Source organism: Marmota marmota, unplaced genomic scaffold (assembly GCF_001458135.2).
Source record: "Marmota marmota marmota unplaced genomic scaffold, marMar, whole genome shotgun sequence".
Taxonomy (NCBI): domain Eukaryota; kingdom Metazoa; phylum Chordata; class Mammalia; order Rodentia; family Sciuridae; genus Marmota; species Marmota marmota.
In genome coordinates, this window is record NW_026000005.1 from 49,762,254 (window position 1) to 49,779,405 (window position 17,152).

General features: G+C 54.7%; 1 protein-coding gene across 10 annotated transcripts in view; it reads left to right on the forward strand.

The window, feature by feature from the left end:
- Agap1 (ArfGAP with GTPase domain, ankyrin repeat and PH domain 1) overlaps nucleotides 1–17,152 on the forward strand; it is a 353,309-nt gene that overhangs the window by 126,459 nt on the left and 209,698 nt on the right. The gene's annotated exons all lie outside the window — the stretch shown is intronic.

The window sequence follows — 17,152 nt, forward strand, 5'->3', positions numbered from 1 at the left end:
TTATCTGGAATGTCAGTTTTTTTGGCACCTTTCACTGGAGCTCGCCTTCATTTTCGCCAGTTATTCATTTAGCAGATATTATGAAGGAGGTCCCTGCGAGAGGGTAGGAAAATGCCATTTGAATAAAAGGTCACCTAAGAAGAGAGGGCCTGAAATCAGACAGGCAGTTAGAGAGGAGGCAGGTGCGAAGGGAGCCTCGCCTTCCAAGGAGCCGTGTAGGATCCCGAGGCTCCGCTGCAGGTGCCGAGGACACAGCGGCCTCTAGGCCCACCTGACCATACGGAGCAAGCACAGCAGACCCGTTCTGGAAGGACTCGGAATCATTTACGTAATATCACAGGGCATTTGGTAGTGCCTGCTGGGTTCTCCTGCACCTAGCCTAGACTCCTCAATGGCTCCCACTGCCCACACAAAAGTATCCCTAGCCCTTGACAGCAATAGGAGGCTCCTCCACCCCATCTAAGCTCCTCCCCTCTGGTCCCAGCCTCTCCATGACATTTCCCAGTTTCCAGAAAACGTGGTAAGTCTGATACCTTCTGCCAAGAATGCCCTTGGCTCCTAGGGCTCTCCTGCCTTCGCCCACCTCTCAGGATACTGCTCACGGAACCCCTCTGCTTGGAGACCCTCCGTGTGCACCCAGGCATCCAACGTCCTGGCCTCCTCTTTGCACAGTCGTCTGAGCGCTCGTCGGTTCTTTGCTAAGTCATGAACTTTTTCCAGGGCAGAGGGGACCCACATCTGGCTCCCCCCAGGGACAGTGGCATTCTGGAGAACCCTGGATCCTTTGGCAGCTAGCCCTATGCTGCTGGGCCTAGTGAAAGGAGATCACATCTCCGTTGCAGAAAGTCTGCATTACGTTCGACATTGTTAATGTGGTTTGCTAATCAGTGTGTGTAGAAGATCAAGGTGGCGAGTAATGGCTTTGATGCGGCTTCTCAGTGGAACGACGGAGGCAGCTGAGAGCAGCCAGCCCGTGGCTAGAGAGGCTTGGGCTGTCACCGGGATTATTAATACGTTGTAAAGACATTTTGGGGATTCCGCCATATTTTGTATGGTTGCCAACAAAATGTTGACAGTTGTATTGTGGTTAATAAATTCATTTAGATTTATAAGCATTGTTTACAGAACCTGTTCTCCTGCTGAAGCTCCAGCAGCATCTGTTCCTTCTTACTAATTAACTGCTAATTACGAATGAGCTTTGTGTGTTTGTCAGTATAACTGGCTCATGCATTTTGTAAGGAACATTAACAAATTGATTTACATAGCGGCAAAGCAATCAAAAGAGTAAACTGAACAGCAAGCATCTAAAGCCCTTCAGCCGGGTTTTGAATGAAGCAAACTTTTGGTGCGATAAATACTGTCGTAAATTTCCGTTACCTTAACTTCGTGGTGAAGGTGCAGCGGCGAAGCAACAGGGGGGGGTAATAGAGGGAGGAGGGCTCTGCACCGGGCCATCTGGGCACTGGTGACATGGCCACAGTCCTCCGGGGACTCAGTAGAGGAGACTCAGTCCCTGGGCGTGCACTGGGTTCCCCATGGACGTGCTGCTGCCTTTGGGGGAAGAGAAGTAAATATTTTTGAAAGAGATGGTTACAGTAGTGGCAGGGATTGCTCTGACTCTCACTGAGACGCTGGACTACATCTTAACGCCGGCGTTAACGGTCCCATCAGTGTGTGCAGGTGCTTGGCCAGAAATGTGAAATCTGGGCTCTGTCACAGTTGCTCCTCCCCTTGGGCTCTCAGATTCAAACTTTGCTGGTTTGCCTCATGCTCTGAAGTATGAGCTTTTAAAGTGAACCAGCCGGGCAATTCTAAAATTTGGGGGTTCGCTCTTCCTCCCTTCTCAAGACTTTGCGGGGAGACGTGGAGGCAGCCCCCAGCTCCCTGTGATCCAGGCCGCTTTGCATCCTGCAGCAGCATCGAGCCCCCAGGGTGTTTTCTAAAGCTGCCCCCCAGCCAGAGTGAAGCGACAGATGAACGATAGCTGGGACTGGAGAGCCGTGCTGCACACTAATGTTCCTGGTTCCTCTCAGGTCCCCAGAGTGCAGGTGAACAGCTGCAGGTCACCAGGTGGCCAGTAGCCCAGGCGCTGAGAATGGCACAGGCTCAGTATGATTACAGAGGTTGCATCAAGCAAAGTACTGCTGCGGTCACTGAGGTGCTTGACCCTGCCTCCAGGGGTCAAGGTAACAGCCTTGGCAAGACGAGCAGCACCAGCATCCAGAGAGAGCTCCCAGGCGCAAAGCCTGAGCGCTGGAACAGGACCCTGTCTCCCAGCTGTGAGCCCTGGCAGGCTCCCAACCTCTGGACTTCAATTAATGCCTCTGTGGGATAAGGATAATCGTCCACCCAGCTCTCCAGGGTCAATAAAACCCTCTGTCTGGCAGGTGGCACATAATAACAGCTCAGTAAACAGCAGCTCCAGTCAGCCCCGTCCCTGTATTCACATGGAGGTCACTACCCGTAAACACTCTGCTTGACTTTACTGGATCACAGCGATTACATTTGGGAGGCACATGTCCTTTCTCGACAATACGTTTATTACTCTTAATTCCAGATAAATGCAAAAAATTAAACACACATAAAAGAGGGAATACAGGCATAAATAAAATGTTCGCAGGGAATGTCAGTTGTTGTACAAGCTGTAATGTTTGTTTAACACATTTAATTGGCAGCTGAGCCATCTGAAGAACGTAATTAATTGTACTATTGGTGGAAATCCGGCTGGCTTGGTGAATATTTTCATTCAAAAAATTTTGTCTAAAGCCAAGAAAGCATCACTTGCTCTCACACTTGGTGTAGTGGGAGAAAGAGTAGGAGCCACGTTTTCTGATGCCACGTTTTCTTCCTGGAAAGATTTCCCAGGAGTAAGGGTTCATAAAATTCTGTGAATTCAAAATAATTTGCTCCAAAACTTTATGAAATGATAAATACGAACCTTTCCGCCAGCCTTGCTGAGCATGCGTGTGTTGGCCACAGTCACTGGATTCAGAAAGAAACTGATTTGAAAGAGATGCTGTCCACCTGCCAGGCTCCTCAGCAGTCCAGGGCTCTGTGGGCAACAGGAAGTGCCCGCCAGGTGCAGGAAGGGGGCACTCACACCGTCTCCAGAAACGTCCGCCGCCCCCACAGCCGGGTGTTTTCTGTACGTGGCTCCCTCGCGGAGCCTGATGTGTGAGGACTTCTTGAACACGACATAACGTAGACTTGAGCACAGCGTTCTGGGTCTTTGGCAACAAGCCAGTCTCTCAGACTCTCTTCTGGTTGAAATTTTGCCCCTCTGGAATTTTAGTTTGGAGCCATCTACACTTAAAGCCATTCTTTGAGAATGTGGGATGTATTCAGTAGAGAAATTGCAGAAATAGGTATTCAGCGCTTTAGCATGTCTAATGTGAAGAGGTCTAGATCTCAGAAGACGCACCCACGGCATGTCTGCCTCCAGGGACCTGAGTCTACATGGAGTTGGAAGAATCTTCTATGGAAAAGCTTACAAATGATAAGTTTGAAATAAAGTATCTTCTCCATTTAAATATTTAAATACTACACAAGGGGACTCAAAAGCCTTCAGACTAGTGGCTTTCAGTCTGGATACCTGTGCATATGCATGTGGATATGCCCACTCCATCCACAGGGCTCAGATTCATTTGGCCTGGGTGGGGTTGACGTGCCTCTCAGTGTCTCTCAAAACTGTTCACAGAACCACCTGGAGAGCCTAGAATAAAACAGAACACAAGGCTGGGGAGCCAGACACCACACCTGGTAACAGCGCTGCTGGGGAGGGGCGCTGGTTCAGAATCCATGTTCCTGGGGGTCTCCTTCCACCTGGTCGGACCACCCTGGGCACACGCACAGGAGCTGCTCTGCCTCTCCCCTAGGAGGCTGAAGGAAAAGAGGGGTGTTGGTCTTTTTATAGAGGAAATGGTTACTTATTTGCAGATTATTATCATTGAAAGACATTTTTGTAGCTTGATTTCCACTCAGAAATAGATGTCACCCACACAGGGTGAGAGAAACTTAGGAAGAATTATGAACTTCTTTTAAAATGAGAAAAGTCAATGAAGGGAGGCAACATAACCAGAAAAGGGGAAAATTAAAATCTGAAATAATTTATGGGCAAAATAATTTTCCAGCTAAGAGTCTATTAGCTGTGTATTCAGAACATTTGAGAGGAATGTTTGTAATCGGGTCATGTTGTGATTTGCAGGGGTTCACCATCGCCCTGCAGCGGAGGGCTCAGTGTTCCCTTCTTGGACTTGGAATTGTGGAAGTACCAGGCAGGCTCCCCACCCTTGGACAGCCCCCTCTTTCATGATAACCAGCCGCTGTCCAATGGCAGCATTCTGATGTCCTCAGCCTTTGCAGTGACCATTTGGGAGAAGAAATGTCTGGAGACCTTGATTTGGGAGAGAAGGGACCCTGCGGTTCCTCTCCCATATTTTCACTTTGGTCCAGAAGGAGGTGGAATGTCCGCTCTCCCACCCCTTCCAGGTCCTTCTCCGCCCTCTTTTCTGACTTCTCCTTCAGAGGTCTGTCGTGTAGTGGGTCAGCACTCGGCACTCATGGGCCCGTGTTTACGAGTGGTTTGCAAACGCGACATGCTTCAGGGTGTCAGTAGTCTCGGATGGAGCCTGGTGCTCGTGCACCTGGTGGCTGCGGGACTGAGGGGTGAAGACACCACGGCGGGAGTCAAGGAAGGAGAGTAGACAGGCCTGGTGGGTGTAGGGCAGGAGGGGAAAGGCGACAGAGCCGCTCTGTCTTGACCACGGCTTCATCACCTCCATAGACATTGGGTCCAGTGACAAGACAGCAGTAGAGCAGCTGGAAGGGACCATAGGAAGGGGACCCCAGGAATGGCCTGTGCAGTCATGAGCCTCCTAAGTTGGGAGAGCCTGGAAGTTTGGAATGTCCGAGAAGGCCCTCTGGTGGGTGTTTCTATGGCTCAGGAAATCTGCCAGACAAAGGCGTTTGGGGACCATTAATACTGAAGTGGCCACCAAAGACCTAAGGGCCTGTGAGGACAAGGCACTGCCCAGAAGGAGCGCGAAGAACGCAGGCGCTATGCCAACGGCAACGACGAAGCCCCAGGAGGTGGCGAGAGGGGACTAGGGCAGCTGGGGAAGTCTGAGCGTCTGCCATTGTAGGAGAGGGGAGGAGAGCTTTTTTCAAGAGGGAGATAAACTGGGAAATGATGGAAAAGCATCCCTGGTTTGTAGGTCATTGGCGTCAGGAGCAGAGGGCGTAACGGGCTGGGAGTGGTGAGCAGAGGGTGAGGGGGCATGCCAGGCACCACCCCTGAGAAGCCCGACTGTGACCAAAGGAACCCAAGTCTAGAAGGTGCCGACTGAGGGGCAGTGGTAGGAAATGCAGTGAGGAACCGTCGGGAGTTCTCCTGGAGAGAAGTCACCAGCAGTCTCCCTCGTGAGGAAACCCTGAGTGGATGCCACGTGCACTTATTCCAAAATCAGCCAACTCGCTCGTCACTTAGCAATTTGTAAAGCATTGCCGGTGTTTATCCAGGACCTGCTACATGTCCAGCATTGCGTTCCGCTTTATGTTGAGTACGTTTACTCCACACCGGTTCCTTCCAATCAGCTCCAGTGTCTGCCATCTTTGTAAGGGACAGGCCATGTGCACCCGTCTAGATTCACGCTCCCCTCTCCTCACCACCTCCTGGGTGCTCCCGTGTGTCCGTGTGCCCACTGCCCAGGCGGTCACCCCCTCCTGCCTGAAGGAGTCAGGGGGCCTTGAGCACTGGCTTAGGAAGTATGTCCACCTCCACAAGCAATCTGAAGGTGACTGCCCCGTGTTGATGACTGGGTCACTGTGCTTACCTGCGTACCAGGTGCCATTGTAGGGAGGAGCCCCCCTGTTGCTAGCCCACATTCGCCCGTGGCTGCCCTCCTCCCTGCCTCCCTCCTTGACTTCTCAGTTCTGGAGCATAACTCTGTGTTCTAGAGCAGGGAGGCCATGGCAGGTGACAGGTGGCTCAGTCTGCAGTGACTGCTGAGATCCAGGGCACAGAGCAGGCCCTCTAGGTGGGGGTCCTCACCAGGGCTCCAGCAGGGAGCCCGGGCAGCCGTGAGTAGGCTGGGGGTGCATTTAATATTGCCTTCCCACACGGGCGAAAGCGACTGTCACCCACAGAAATCGCAGCCATGTCCCCATTATCCTGCCGTCACTGCTAATCTAACAGGTCGCTTTCCCTCATCTCTGTTGGGCAATACGGTAGGTATTAGATCTGCCCACCGAGCTCAGTGTGTTAATAGAGAAGTGCTTTTATTACTCTACCCAGGTATTTCTTGTATTTTGAGCATCATATTTCAATACTGCTGGATCTTTTGTAATCTTCTGAATTTAAAGATGTTCTGAGAAGGGCTCAGAGAAGACGCCGTGCAGTCCTCCCGGGGCCGGCTTTCCTCCCCGTCAGCTCTGTCCGCTGAGCAGATTTTCATCTCGTTTATCAAATATAAGGATACAGGTCTTTAAAACTGGACAGTTGCTGCTGGTCCTGTTGCCACCCCTCGTGGGCCTTCATCACAGAGCCCCCCGGGGGGCCAAGTGCATCCACAGGTCACTGTTGACCCTGGGGTTTGCGGGTGCCCCCACACTGTTTGAGAGAAGGCCTGGGAGGACTCGAGCGTGGCCTGGCGCACAGCCCTGTCCTGCGCTGGCCTGGGCTCCTCTTTCCTCCTCTTGCCCCTCACTGCCCCTCTCTGGCCTCCCCTTGAACTCTGCACGCCTGCGCTCCCTCTGCCACAGCGAGGTGCTGTCTGGGTCAGCCGGTCACCTGGTAGGACTGTGTTCACAGGGTCCAGTGAGGGATACCCCATTCCAAAAACCTCACAGCCCCTGCCTGGTTCTCACGCTGTGGTCCTTGAGCTCTGCAGCCGGTGCTGCGGGGACGCTCCTGCAGGCTGGCTCTTCCCCAGGGGTCTCCTGGGTTCCCTGTGGCTTCCCTTTCTGCTGTCCCCATCTTGGACCATCTGCACATGGGCTCCTCTCTGCCCTGACTCGGAGGCCTCTATTTTCATGCCCATGGCCTCTTCCTCGCCGGTGGCCACTTGGGATCTTCTTGGTCACAGAAGGACAGTCCCCACGGGGCCTTTCTGTCTGACCCAGTGTCCCGCAGCCTGGACACGGGCTGCCTGTGGCTGGAGCCAAGGAGCGTCCCTGCCGTTCCTCTCCCTCTGTGCCTCGTTTGGCCACAGCCCTCCTCCTGAGCTGATGCCTCCCGGGGTGTGAGGCTGGCAGAGGGACTCTGCCCTGCTTTCCAGCAGAGCTGGCTCTGTGGTGGTCAAAGATGTCACTCCGTACTGTGCCCTTCAGCAGCCCTGCCTGGAATCCGGCAGTGTCCTTGGGGGCCACCCAGCCGTCGTCTTGATGCCCTGGGGTCCCTCCTCTGCATGCGATGCAGCCTGTCTTCTGAAGACCCTGCTGTGGCCATCGATGTCTGCTTGTGACAGTCCTTGGGCTGCCCACAGGACCCCTCTCTGCGCCAGCTGGTTGTTCCTGTGACCAGCTACTCTGTGCCTCTGTGCTGAGGCCTCCACTGAACCTTCTCGGCCCGCGTCACACCCCCAGCGCCCCTCAAATGTTCCAGAGAGTGAGGACTACTGTAGCATTTTAATACAGCAGCTGGCAACACAGACGCATGGGGGGTCAAGCCGGGACTTAGATGAGGAGGAGGCGGGGGGCGGTTCCGGCCCACGGCGGGGAAGCCCCCACTGCCGAGGCAGCCTCTCCTCTCCACACACCCCATGCTCTCCCAGGCTGGTCCTAGTTTTTAAGAAAAGTTAGGAATTCTGAATTTGCACGTGAGAGCTCATCACCTTTGAGTGTTGACAGTGGAGTCTAAGATGTCCGGCACTCATCCTGGCATGTGAGGCTGAGTGTAACCTGTGCCCACCTCCTCGCCCAGCCTCTGGCCCACCCCACTGAACACCTGTGCACTCATCTCTGCCTTTGTGCAGTGCATGGCCCCTCGGCCCACACGGTGTCCCTGCTGCTGCTCAGGAGCCCCCTCCCCACCCCTGCAGGGCCACGGGGGCCTCTGTTCAGCGCCCACTGCTTAATCCCAGGGTGGTGTTCTGCAGGCTGCACGGAGCCCTGAGCACCTGGTGATGACGACAGCCCTTTCCATGTCCACCACTAGGCTGGACTCTTGCGGGAGCAGCAGGTCCAGCTCACTGTTCTTTGGGGCCAGGACAAGGCAGGTCCTGACCAGCAGCACCAGCAGCAGGCCTCCGTGAGCTGTGTGTGATGAAGCGACCGTCAGCAAGGCACTGTCCTTGCAGGAGTCCTGCACTACACCCCACCCCCACCCCCGGCTCCCCAACAGGAACAGAAGTGCACACCAGGGCTGCTGAGCCACAGGTGCCCGCCCCCCGGATCGGGGACAGGGGAGTGCAGGGGGCATCCCAGATCCCTCCTGTAGGTCGCCAAGCCGCTTCTACATCAGCCCAGCTCAGACCACAGTGCTGGGCCACCAGAGCCGAGTCAAACACCCCGCCAGCATCTGCGACTGCAGGTGCCTGCAGACCTATCACCCGGCCATCACACCGGCCATATCCCCAGCAGACAGAACACAGGGCAGCTCAGGCACCTGGCAGTCCCTGCCTGGGCTTCCTGAGGCCCCCTGTCTGCAGCCATGAGGTCACCAAGGCCACCTCCAGCCCAGCCAGACAGCGCTGGGCTTCCTCCCTCTCCTGCTCTCCTGACGCCCCCACCTGCTCATCCTTGCGTCTCCGTGGCATCCACCACTCACCCAAGTCAGGCGCCTGGAGCCATCCCTGATCCCATGTCACCTTTCCACCCACCCCCACCTGTCACTATGTCCTGCCTCCTTTTCCTCTTGAGCCTCGCTCCACTGCACCCCATCGGAGGCCCTGCTCCTTGCTGTACCCGCTTCTCTGCGGTATGGTACCAGGGCTCCTACCAGGTGCCCTGTCCTTGGCCCACAGCCCTCCTCCTCCCACTGTTAACTGTAGCCATGGTGTTACACCTGCCCCAGGCTTCCTGAGACCTCTGGGACAGAGCCAGAACTCCATGCCTGGCCCCGCCTCGGGTCCCCCCCCCCCCCCCCCCCCCCCCCCACTACCTCGTGTCCTGGCATCCTGGGCACATCTGACTGTATCGCTTGCTCGGTGTGCTTGCCAGTTCTCCCCCCACGGGAACACCGCTGTCTGCCACCCACCTGCCTTTCTCCTGGCCACCGGTGCAGGAAGAAGTTGCCACCGCAGGCCTGAGACTGTGTCTTTAAAGGTGGCTCTGAGTTGGCCTCTGGGAGCTTGAGTTTGGGGCAGGAGTGTTCCTGTTATTCTTGGAATTGATAAGCATGTTGCTGTGTTCAAACTCTGTGCAAGCTTTTGGTTGAGGCCGATGCATTCCTTCTGGGAACCTGCAGACTTGGTATGTGCCAGGAGGAGGGGCCCTGCTTGAGCAGCCCCAAGACAACCTGGGCAGCCTGAGGAGCCTCCCTAATAGACAGCGTCGCTTTCGTGCTTTGCGCTCGTATGACTCTTGCTTTCACTTTTGTCCAAAAGAAAAATGGTTCACAATGACAATGATGTTGTTGCACAGTGTATATACTCTATTATTAAATTCATAAGTAATGTGAACCACTTCATAAATTATTTAGCTCCAAGTTCATTTTGTATAGAAAATTACATCTTTGAAAAGATATGACAGGGTTAAAATGAATCAAGTTTATCGTAAAACTGTTCTAGCCATAGTAATTTAATCTGTGTCATTTTATCAAATAAGAAAAATCTTCAATATTTTGAATACTCATCACTCAAGTAGTACAGCCGCTGGTGCTCCCGCAGCGAGCAGGCCTGCCCCCGTCCTTTCAGTGATAGGCCCTGAAACGTGTGGCTTCCTGTGCATGTCCATCAGGCCCGACTCTGCACCCGCTCCTGACCCATCACGTCCTGTGTGAAGGTACAGCCTGAGCTGCGGCTCAGAATGGCTCACGTCCTGCTTCCTCCCCGAGGGCCGCAGAATCCTCTGACGCAGCCTCACCCCTAGCCTGTGCCTCGTGTGGTGGACTTACCAGGTGGCCCTCAGCAGGGCTTCCCGTTCCAAAATCACCGTTTCCTGTTTCCGCAGCCCCGTCAGTGCAGTGGAGGGAAAGGCAAAGCCTTTGGGATACGACCGCGTCTACTCCATCCTGTAGGCACCTGCCACGCTCACTCCAGTGACCAGCTCCCAGGCACTCCTGGGTTCTGGGTGGCCTTCTCACACCATCATCCTGCGGCCAGCTCTGCAGCTGAAACTCATGTGGCCGCCCCACGGTGGGTCAAAGGCCCTTGCCCCACCCCGCCCTGGCCTTGCTTCCTTGTCTGTGGGCCTGAGTGCCCTCTGCAGCCTCTTTACGGAGTGGCTGGGTCTCGGTGACTCAACCCCAGCCCCGCAGAGCACCTGGGCCTGGGCTGCACAGGGTCCCTGAGCCAGGAAGGCAGGTGGCTTCTTTCTAATGCCGAGAGCTGCTGGATGGGTCGCGCCACATCAGAATGAGGTTGAGAAAAAGAGGCAACTCGTCATCACCCTGTGGAGGAGCTGGATTCAGCAAGAAGTGACCAGAAAGTCCACATGAAACTGATGATCCGTCGACCGTGCTGTCCACAAGGGCATCCTGACTTGAGAAGCCTGCCCACCACTCAGTCCACTGGAAGGTCCTGCGTCCAGGTGCATCTCCTTTTCCAAGCCCGGCCACCTGTTTGTGGAAACGTAGAGTCACGTGTAGCACAGAGACAAGGGGATCCGGGGCCTCTTGACAGAAGGAGCAAGCAAGGAGCAAGCAAGTTGGAAGTTCCCCTTGCTCATCCACTGACGCTTTCTCCAGCCTGTGAGTTCTCGGGGGGCGTCCTCACGTGGGCTCTTCCTGCTTTGGGACACTGGGCAGGAGCCAGACCCGAGGCTGCCTCCTCCTCACCCCACCCCTGCGTTTCAGTACTGGGGTCACCCTTACCCCTGGACTGACTTCCCCTTCACCTGTGGGTCTGGAGGTATCCTGGCCATGTTGTTCCTTAGAGCTCCCAGTAAAAATGACTTTGTTCTGTGGCACTATGTTAAATTGGCTGGTTAATTCTGGTGTTATTTACCCTGTAATTCATTAGTTTCACCCCACCATTGGCAGCTGACAGGCTGTAATTTCACGCCTTGCAATAAAAGATGTCTCATAATCTGCTTCATTTAGCAGCAAGAGAATTTAATGAAATTAACTGCAGTCCTAATTATGCCAGTGAATACTAAAGACCGCCATCAAGTTTTCTCAGAAAAGGACGAGGTCCACCTCGTGAAGGATTTGGAATATAATTTGCTGGGAAAAGTTGCAAACATCCTCCTGCGGTTGGCCGATGGCCGGCCATGACTCCATGTGTGACCGGAGTGAACTGGCCGTTTTCTGAATGGCTCTTCCAGTATTCCTTGTTTGATCAAATTTGGAAGCAGTTCCTCTACCAGAGTGATCTTGGTGGCATAAGCAGGGGGACCTGAGGTTTTCAGTGAACGTCTTTCCCCCTGATGGTGGCCTCTGTGTGTGTAGATTTGCATTGCATTCCGGTTTTCCATGTGTGGACCTGGAAACTTTCCTGGGTAGGTGGAAGTTGGGTCTTCTGCTCAGATGCTCAGAACTCAGCCTTGGTGGCCGTCCCCGTCCCTGTGGATGGGGATGCTGACCCTGTGGGAACTTCCTGGCTGCAGCTGGATGCCTGGTGGGCTTGGCTCTTCAGCCTCACCTGACCCTTCCTCCAGCCACCAGGCCTGGCCTTCTGCTCCAGGACAAATCTCTGCTTTACATTCTACACCCTTCGTGTCCCTGAAGGGGAAGGAGACAGACGTGGCCAGCGCCCTGCCCTGTCCTCACCTTCCGTGCTCACGTCAGGCAGGCCCTGTGTCTGGGATGCTCCTCCTCAGCCCCGCCCTTTCCTGCTCCCTCTCTCACCTCCCCACAGTCTCCTTCCCTGCCTCCTCCTCTGTGGTGGGAGGGGACTGGGAAATGAGAACAGGAGCGGGCTAGTGCCACCTGGGAAGGTCCCAGCCAGTGCTCACCCACAGTGCTCATCCCAGCTGTCTCTGCTCCTGGGCTGCTGCAGTGGACAGGGGAGAGCACACAGCTGGGAGGGCAGCAGTGCAGGCCAGCAGGTGGCCGCACACAGGCCGCAGGCCTGGGGAGCCTCGGGAGGGAAGAAACACAGGTTCACCCTGGACAGAGGAACCCCTGAAATCTGTCCGTCTGAAAATGTGTCTTTTTACATAAGTATGACGGAAGTGTCCGTAGTCTCAGGTTACTGACTGCTCCCTCTCTTCCTGCTCGGGCTTTACAAACGAGTGGTCTTGTGTGTCCTGAAGTAGCCACCGCCCAGGGCAGTGGTGACCTGGTTTCCCAGGCCCAGGACATCGGCTGACTGACAAGGTAACTTCAGCCTCTGCCACCATGACCAGGAAGCCACCCCGGGCACCCTGTGGTTTGGAGGCCACATTAGAACTCGGTGGCATGACTTGAGGCTGCTTTTGCATAGGGCTTGTAAAGAAACACAGAGGGACATTTGGGAATCGCTTCTGCAAGGAATATTCATGCACTGGTCACACTCAATTTTCCTGCTGTCCTACTCTGATAGGGCGGTGACTCCACAGACCTTTTAAATGTCAGAGGAAGATAATTGTGCTGTGAAGTTGCAAGTTGCAAGACCCCCGCACGCCTGCTTGGGCAGGTCCATACCAAGGGATTGGTGGGTTTCTAGGTCCAAGTCCACTGGTGGGCATAGCCGGCTGTGGGCAGGGGCTGACTAAGCCATACTGGGGATGACCAGGGTGTTGGCCGTGCCAGGCCATGGCCGATGGTCTTCCCACTGTACCCAGCAGCCTTGCACAACCTGCAGAGCTGGCTCTTGGGTGTGCTCGCTGGGTCAGTGTGTACAGGCATCTCCCATGGGAAAATACCGGCCAGGATGGAGCAGGAGACCTGGATTTTAGGTATGACGGGGTCCTCCCAGACGATAGCCCTGGGCACACCAGCCGGGCTCACCAGGCCTTTGAGCTGGTAGCCGGTGGCCCTCGGCAGCTCGTGGCTGGGCTGTCATTACTGATGCTGTGCTGTGAGCATCTGCCAGGTGCTCCTGCTGCCCCTCTGAGCCAGGTGGCCACAGTGGCTCCTCTGTGTCTCTCAGTGTGGCCCGGGAGGCCCTGGAGAGGAGACTTGGGCAAGGCCATGTCCTGGGAGTGGCAGAGCAGCTTCCTCTCCACTTTCCCTCCCCAGCGCAGCCTGTGCAGGGCCGGGTCAGGACAGGGCCACCGGGCCTCAGGGATGCTTTCAAGGGACGGCGCATCATGTGCTCTCATGCAGTTACCTTGCCACTTTCGTCGCTCGGTCTCCCCGTGTTGGAGCATCTGCAGCCAGAGCCAGGGTGGATGAGACCGTACACATGTGTGCGTGGCCTCCACATGTGTGGCCCTGAACCCAGGGTGTCACCCTGCTGCCACAGCCCCGAGGACAAGGCCAGGAGATCGCCAGGAAACACAGGGGCGAGGAGCCTGTGGACAGAAAGACGGGGCTAGGGAGGCTTCTCCTGAGTGCTCGCCATAAAAACCACTGCTCTGCCGTTAAATCTGGGGGCCCGGGTGGGCTCCTGCTAGGAGAGAAGCAGGCCCGAGTGCTGGAGGCACCGCCAGTGCCTCGCGTCTGCAGTGCGCCAGAGGTGATTTTGGCGACGAGCACTGAGGAAACCTGAAGTGTTTCTCTCCCAGACCCTCCCAGCTTATTAGAAGAACTTATAGACATGAAAATACATTAAAGTGGGCAAAGCGGAGAGAGGGTGAGAGAGATTAACAGCCGCCACTGAATAGAGCCTATTGATGAGACGGGCCTGTGCCGCCGCCGCCTCTGGAACCAGGTGCTGGCAGCCGAGGGGGAGGTCAGGCCCCACCAGCATCTAGGGGAGGGGAATTTGTATTTAAAAATAATGTATGTCCAGTGCTGGATTCCTCCCTCTCCTGCCGGGAAAGGGGGAAGCACCCTGCCGCCCAGCGCCCTGTTTTAGCACCCACATTAAAAGATTCACTTAAGATGCGCAGAGACTGGCTTGAAGGGCGCGCGCCTGCATAATGTCTATTGTCTTGTGTCTGCCTGGCTTTTAGTGCCGGGGCCCAGCATGGGAGCCAGGCCTCCCGGTGTGCAGTGGAGGGGGCTCCGCGGGGAGGGGAGCCCCCAAAACAGGCCTGCTCTGACAGGCACCTGGCAGGTGAGGGTGCGCGAGGTGTTTTTAGGATCTAGGGTGCTGCTGCTGATCACGAATCGGAGCCAGCACGTGGCGTGTGTATGTGTGCCAGAGAAAGTTCGCCGTCAGTCAAGTTTTATCTCTTAATGAATAGAGACTGCTGAAGTAAGGGTTAGGTAATTGAGTTTATAATTAATTAGCCATAACCCTCATCAGATAAAGCAGTTGTGGAGGATTTTTTTTTATCTCCTCTCTCTCCCCAGGGCCTGCCCTTCTTTGTCCTTGTGCTGACAGCCAGCACTTATCTCGGCCTCCGGAGCCTATGCCGCCAGCCCTCCCCCTGGCCGGCCGAGGGGTGGTCAGCGGAGCTGGCTTTGTGCTGGGAGGCCACAATCAGCCCAGCTGTCCGGCCATGATGAATTAGCCCAGGGGCTTAACAGAGAGGGGACCGCAGATCGGCTGTGATAGCGCTGCCCGACCTGACTTGAGCACATCTCTGATGGACCTTTGACACCTTCCAACAAAGAGGTTAAAGGAAGGAGCCCCCAGAAACGAGCTGCTCCAGAAAGTTGGGCAACTTACAAAAGGCCCTTTAATTTCTCTAGTGGGCAGTCCACCCGACAAAGGGAGGAGTCGGTGGGAGCTCACAGCCGTTCCCGCAGGACCCTTATGGTTTGGGTTTTTTTTTTTTTTAATCCCATTTATTGGGGTTCTGCATGGTTGGGGAACAAGCAGTGGTAAGAAGTGAGGCATTAAAATCAAAATTATCGGGGGGCTGGGATATATAGCTCAGCTGGTAGAGCGCTTGCCTCACATGCACAAGGCTCTGGGTTCAATCCCCAGCACCACAAAAAAAAAAAAAATCAAAATTATCAGAGGCTCTGTCTCCTCTGGATTCTGCAGATGGAAGGAGGGAGACAGCCCTCCAAGCTTGAAGCCTTCAGTGGGCAGGTCAGGTGAAGAGACCGTGGCCCTATGGCCCACGGTGCTCATGAAACCATGTTAGAATGACCTGTGTTTAGAGTATCAACTTCCACGTGACTCGTTTCTTCCTAGTGAGCCCAGGCGGGTGCTGGTCAGTCCCTCCATGCGGGGCTAGGGGAACAGAACTGCCAGTCACTCCTCCCACCTGCTGCAGGTGCCGTGGGTTTTAAATAGCATAAGCAACTTATTCTTTGTTAGTGACACCAGGTACCACTCATCTGAGATCCTCTGGTAACTAACCAGGGACTCGGAAGCTGGTGTTTTACCAGGCAGTATGACCCAATAATGGTTTTGAGTGGTAATGAAAATTTAATCTGACGAATATCTTATTCAGCTTCATTTAGGGAGTAAAGTATGATGAGTGCGTTTACAAGTGCTGAAATTTACAGAACAAACTCCTTCATTTGTTCAGGGAGTGGGAAGAGAAACCAACAGCCTGGTGTGTGGTGACAGTGGAAAGGACAGCTGTTGGTTTGGACTGGGCCAGAAGTCAGCGTGGGCTCTGCTTGGAATTAATCTGGGAAGTACCGTCACTAGCAGAGACCCTGGAAATGCAGGCTGTCTCCTTCTGCTTCCAGTCTCCGAATCCTGGAAGCCGTAACTGAGCCACCCCTAATGACTCCAGGTTCTTAATGAAGCAAATAACGGGGAATATGTCCAGGCCTCTCTGCGTGTAAAGGAGACCCCAATGTGAGGGCTCCCAGAGGAGCCAGGCTTCCTCTGGAACCCGTGGCTGGAGCGAGGCTGTGCTCCTCCCACCTAGCCTTCCCTGTCTTCCAGGGTTCCTGGGGTCACCTACCGCAAACCCAGTCTAAAAACCAGTGACCGGCCTTGCCAGCTCCTGTCACAGCTAAGAGAATTTAGGCCAAGGCTCTGTTCAAGGTCACAGGAAACATTGAGCAGAGAGAGACCGTGCTCCACCCCTGCTTCTGACTGAAACCTGTGCTGGGTCCATCCCTGACCACAGGTCCTGGCCTGCCCTCCTTGGAAACGCAAGAGCTGTCACCTGGGGCACCCTGCAGGTCACTTCCCAGCTGGCCCCTTGGCCCTCCTTCCTGGAGGCCGGGCTGACGGACTCCCTTTTCCAGCCTCAGCTCTGTGGTAGCCCCCAGGAGGGGCCACTCTGCCCCAGCCACTTTAGACAGGGCCAAGGTTAAAGACACACTCAGAGGACACGAGGGGCTCTGCCTCCGGGCAGCCTGGGGCCTGGCCTTGCCAGCGCTCAGCTGACTCCCTGTGAACTTGGGGAAGTTTCTTACCCTCTCTGAGCTTTACCTGCTTCATGGTTGTGCTGCGGTTGACTTTCCTGCAGAGTCCTTGGAACAGAGGGTCTCCAGTAGGATCTCACAAGGGCCGCTCCCCTGGCCCTCCCTTCTCGTATCAGAGTTAATGGGGAGGACCCTGAGCTGCAGCCCTTTATGCATCCTCAGTTTTGGAGCCACCACTCTATGAAGTATCCCCAGAAGTTTAGCTGGCCGCCAGTGCCGTGGCCCTGGACCCTGGTCAGCACTGACTGAATGTCGGAGCCGGAGGTTTGGGACCCGCCTGCCCTGGGTCCACTGTCTGTACTCCTCACTTCTGAGACCTCACTTCAACCGGTTTAACTCAGGAAGGACTAAAGGACCCTAAATTAGTGAAGGAGAAGAAAATGGAGCTTAAAGGAGAAAAGATAGGATTCATACGTGACTTTCCACAAACCAGTTTTGTCTAGCTCTGTGGAAACTTGCCATTGCTGACCCTGTGTCACTGGCTGGCCCTCAGTGAGCTGAAGCAGGGTCCCCGTGTTCTGTAGCAGAAGTCTTACCTGGAAACGTCTACATCTGTTCCTCGGGAAGTCAGTCCTGGAACAGGCATTTCAAAATCAGATTTATTTATTAGATTTATTTGAAATTCACACATTGACTAAAATTTTAAGTTTTCTTTGTTATACCACATTTAATGTCATCACTCAA